Source organism: Cariama cristata, unplaced genomic scaffold (assembly GCF_000690535.1).
Source record: "Cariama cristata isolate BGI_N322 unplaced genomic scaffold, ASM69053v1 scaffold3811, whole genome shotgun sequence".
Lineage (NCBI taxonomy): Eukaryota > Metazoa > Chordata > Aves > Cariamiformes > Cariamidae > Cariama > Cariama cristata.
The window spans coordinates 3,152-8,727 of NW_009598530.1; positions in this window are offsets into that span (position 1 = coordinate 3,152).

Consider the following 5,576-nt stretch of genomic DNA (forward strand, 5'->3'; position numbering starts at 1 on the left):
AGCACTAAGAATGAGCCTTTTCCTCTGCCTCAAAAAACCAAACAAGCCAGACAAAAAACCCCCAAAGAACCAAAGCAAACTTCCAGAATAATCTGGAGTAACTCCCTTAGTGTTTGTAGAGATGTTTGATTTATCGGTTCCTTCTATTTACAAATAAAATCAGAAAACATTGTGAACTGGGGGAGTGCTGTAATTCCCAGAGAGGCTTGGCCAGGAACACAGTAAGAAACTAAAATGTACTGGCAGATGGACAGTGACCAGCTTGAATGTTGCTGTAGGTTTTTCTAGATTAATTTGACATAGCAATAGCTTCAGAGCCTCGTTCGCCAAAATGCACCACGCTTCGTAGCTAAGGCCTTCTAAATTACTACAGAGGCCCTAACAGTAATCAATAGACAGACTTCTGAATCCATACAGGGAAGGATCTGTTCATTGTACATATATACCAGTTCCTGTATGGAAACAGAGGCTCTGCATTATCACCAGAGGCCCTCAACTGCTGTTCCTCCAACAGAAGAATTTAGAAGGAAACAGATCTCAGCCCAGGAGCCTCACCTGTGCCAGCAAGTTCAACACCATTGTCTGTCTGTCGGTGTTCCCTTTTGGGAAGTCCTGTTTGTCTTCAGCTGGCTCACTTTGAATTATGGAGCTTTGGAAATCTATCAAGGGATATCCAGTTCTCTTTCTTTTTCGTTCCTTTCCATGTGATGCAGGAGGCAAAACAAGAAGACAAGATTTTCTTTTGCAGCTTGCATGCCGTAGAGGGAGTGTACATTTCTTATAATCTCTAAGAAGAAACTGTTGGGATACTCTGCCATCCGACTCTAGGCTTGAATTATTTGAAGACATCATCAGCAGTTTTAACTATTTCAAGCTCACTGTGGTAATACTGCTCAAGTTGTCTCCTTCTTTCCTCAAAATTGGGGCGAGTTTCTTCATCTCCTTGTTCAATTTGTTCAATTATGAGACAAAAAAGTAGTAATAATGAAGGCTGTTGCTATTAATAAAGAATTTTCTTCTTTATTTTCTCATCACATGGGGAGTATTGTCAAATTTCTAGTGATCTGCTACAGCCCACCTTGTCTTTGAGTATACTTAGATGACAATGCTAGTCTGGGTAAAATGTTTCTCAGAGAGATCATTCCATTGATTTTTGTGATCTTAAGGTCATTCGTGAAGTGCTTTAAGCACTTGAAAAAACAAAATAGGAGAGCTGTTAGATTTGCGTTCAGTGTTTTATACCACTGAAGATCCTAGACCGCTGTGTGCCCCACTTGTCTGCTAGCTTAAGCAGAGTACGTCAGATATCCCTTCTTACTTGCCATGCATCTTGCCAGACTGTCAAGATGCCGTTAATTGATATTTCCAGGCTTTGTGGAAGCACAACTGGATTATCTTCTGCAGAAGTTGAAATAGAGTAAAAATAGAGATCTCTTCTTTTCGCATGCCTTTAAAGGGGTGGTGGCATTACTGTGTTTATTGCAGGGATCCCGAAGTAACAACAGACAGCAATGCAGGCAGATGTTATGTTGCCAGGCAAGATAGCACAACATTTTTCATTTTATTGACAAATCATTCATATCTGGACTGATGGATTCATGGCTATCGTTGAACAGTAGCACTGTGTTAAAGGTTGCAGAATGCTTTAATGTCAGGTAATCAGAGATTTCCTAGCCCTCTGCAAATGGACTTTGTTAAAGGTCTTCTGCAGGAAGATGTATCTTGGAATGCTTCTTACTGGTCCGAAGAGGAAATACTGCGCTCCGCGTCAGGGACTTGAACTTTGACTTTCTGCCCTATTCCATCTCACAGATGGTTAAGGTATTTCTCATTGATAGGAAGAATCCTCAGGGAAGATACTGATTTTCAACCTCAGTGCTGATTGTGGTCCAGCATTGGTCAAGACAGCTTTTAATATAGACTCATAGAATCATTATGGTCGGAAGAGACCTCAAAGATCATCAAGTCCAACCGTATACCCGATGCCACCATGCCTACTAAACCCACTAAACCATGTCTTGAAGCGCCACGTCTAAACGTTTTTTGAACACCTCCAGGGAAAATATATATGCTTATGAGATAAACCCTTCAGCTCAACTCTGTCATATTGTATACTGTATGATATAAAATCTAGAAGAAACTTGGCAGAAATATGTTCTGGCAGAGGTAATTGATTAGTTCAAGTCCAGAACATTATGAAAGAAAGCAGGTAAATCGCTGCTGTACTCAAAGTAATGGAAACATGGAAAAGGTTTTTGCTTTGGATTGCCCAGCCTAGTGACCTTTAGAAACCCTGATCTTTTGACTCTTCTGAATATCATGGTGATCAGTGGTTTGGACCTAGTACACTCTCCTGTCCCATAATTGGTCCTTGCTAGCAGCTCACCATAATGTTAGCTGGCTCAGTAGAACCCCTTTCTGAGTCTTTAGTTACGTTATTTTTAACAATATTTGTATAGTTGCTATTGCATTGGTATCCATAACTTGAGCTTAAGTGAAGTACAACATCTAGGACTTCTGTTTACTGGGCAAGAAGCTACAGAGACTGGTGAAGAACTCCTCGTGGAAAGGAAGAGCTGAGAGGGTGAGGGATGAGACTGAGAACTACGGTGGAGCGGCTGGATGGCAATGGGGAAGGGGTGAGAAAGGCTGAGGGAAGCGGGAAGCTGGCAGATGGCAGCGAAGGCTGGAAAGGTAGGGAGTGTTTTATCGGAGAGCAGGAAGGCACAGTGGTCATTGTGGAGAAATACTGTGATAGACTTAGTTGACCTGTCTTCTGTGGTGTCCTAGATTCATGTTGTGCTGTAAACGATGACGTGCAATACTGCTCAATAGACTTTTTTTTAATAGTGGATCTTTTCTATTCAGTTTTCTACAGCTTTTTTTAAGTCAAAATTAACACGATTAGCATTTTTCAACAAATAATCTTAGGTTCCATCCTCATTCAGTACAGAGAAAGGAGAAGTCCTTGCTCTGAACTCTTGGAGGAACCTGCTTCCCGTTACCTGTAGAAGGAGCCTGGCCAGACCAGTCTTACAAGGCTTCAGTTAGCTTCTCTGAATGTCCCCTTTTAGTGACAGAACTAAAGTTAAACTTTTATAGTCACCATGTTCAAATATTCCTGTACTGCAGATAGGTGTCTTAAACATACAAAGTCCTTCAATTTTGCCAGCTTCTCTAAAGAATTTGAAAAGGCATCCTAAAGAATAGTTTCACATTTAAATATAACTTAAGCATGAATGGATCTAGTCTGTTCTACTTCAACTTACCTATGTAGAAGCAGTTATTAGGAGAATGTGAGAATGAATTTAATTAATTTGAAGTACTCGTAAGAATTTCGTGGAGTTGGAGCCTGGTCTACTGGACTCTGAACTGACTTACAATACCAGAATGAGTAGTGCTAGAAATATGAAATGCCAGCTGAGCGCTCAGTAGTTATCACAGAAGCAATTACTAGAGAAGTTGTAAAGAAACCAGCTGAGAATTTAAGTCCATTTCAATACCTGTATGTGTGCAATTTTGATATTTCCATCTCAAAAAGCATATAACAGAACTAGAAACTTAAAGGGTGGAATGGGTTATGTATGTGAGACAGTATTCAGCCTGAAAAATATGACAAAGGGGATGGTTGGGAATGGGGAAGTAAGAATGAGAGAGGTTTGCGAAATTTGAGATGTGTGAAAAATGTAAATTGGGAGCTGATTGTCTCTCCTAGTACAAGAGCTGAGGGCATCGAAAGAAGTAACTGTGAGAAATAGTAAAATGTGGAGCTCTTGGCTACAGAACATTGTGGATGTTAGATGTTTGTGGAATTACAACAATGTTGGACAAACGGATGGAAGAACAAGCTATCAGAGGTCATTATATAAAAAAGAACTCACTTCTGGCTCAGAAGATCCCTGAGCACAAATTAGCAGGGGCCGAGAGTGTTACAGGAAGGTACCGTTGTATGCATACCCTTTTTAAAATTCTTTGCTAACCACTTGGTTTAACCACTAACCACTGTCTTGGACAAAATGAGGGGTTATACGTATTTGCCTCTAATCCAATATGGTTGCTTCTGTGTTCAGTGTTGTATTTCTTTAAAAGTAATGTCAAAAAGGGAAAGATGGGTAGTAACTCAGCAGTCTAACGTAGCTGTTGAGCTACTGCTGCTGTAACGGAAGACAGCTGTTAGATTTCCTCCTAAATCCTTTTTTCTGCAGACTAAACGAGCCCAGTTATCTTAGTCTTTCTTCACGTGTTGTATGCTGCAGCCCTCTGGCTGTCTTAGTACCCCGTCGTGGGATTCTCACATACGTGCTGATAGCTCAGATGGAGGACTGAAGCCAGACATGGTATTGTGGGCTCAAAATTGCAGAGTAGAGGAGACTGATCTTTTCCCCTGGTCTCCTGCCCGTGCGATCCCCTGCGTGGTAACAGTTTGTCGCTGCAAGGATGCGTTGCTGCCTCTTGTTCAGCCTGTCCATCAGGATCCCCAAGTTCTTTCTGTCAGGTTGCCACCTAGACAGTTGGTCCCCAGCTTCTGTTGATGTATAGGATTATATTCCAGACCAGGTGTTAAGATACTGCGTTTCTCTTTGTTGAACTTCAGGAGGTTTGTGTCAAGCCATTTCTCCGACTTTTTGAGATCCTTTTGAAAGGCAGCCCTGCCATTTAATGCATCAGTTGCCCTCAGTCACCTCCCATTTGGTGTCATCCACAGTCTTGCTAAAGGTGCGGTCTGTCCTGTTATCCAAGCCATTGATGAAGACAGTAAACCATATGAAGCTTTGCTGAATGCCACCCATAACTGGCTGCTGGGTAGGCGTTGAATCATTAGCTACTAACTTTGCGCATGATGATCTAACCAGTTCTTGGCTTGCCTTGTAGCCCACCTGTCTGCCTTTGAGAACCTGCTCCTTCTCCCATCTTGATCTTTTGGAAGCTCCTTATCATATTGGGGCTGGGTGGTCGTCGGGGCGAAGCTAAACCGTTTCCTGCCAGTCTTGGGAGTTTAAAAAGTGCCATAACTGGAGATGTTTTCTCCTGTTACAGAGACTGCAGGATACATAATGGGTGGACTCAGATGCTCTAGCCACTTTAGTGACAAAAAGAGGAACTGGTGGTTAAGATTTCATCTGGCAAAGGTTCTTTGTTGTGAAATGCTGCGATGGGAATTGCTCTTGAAGAACGGGACCTTCCTGTTACTGAGCTGTGAAGTATTCCTTGCCGGTCCCTGGTTCGGGGTGGATGCTGTGTCATCTGTTGGTCTGCAATTTGTGAAAGACAACTTGCCTGGAAATTTTTAATCGTAGTTTTTCATTTTGAGAAAAATTTTGAAGACGACACTGTCCTCTGTGAGGTGTTTGTGGGAGAATTGCAGGGGCTTAAATTTTCACATTTTACCTGGGTTTGCAGGAAGGATTGTAGACTCCCTTGTGAAATCTTTCGTAAGTTGTTCTTGGGATAATGGTATAAAGCTCCGTGAGCAGTTGCGTGCTGTACGGCGTACAAGGCGGCAGTAGTGTTAGATACATGGAGATCTGCAACAGCATAAAGAGCGTGGGCAGAAAGAGCTCACCAGTGTCTTCCTG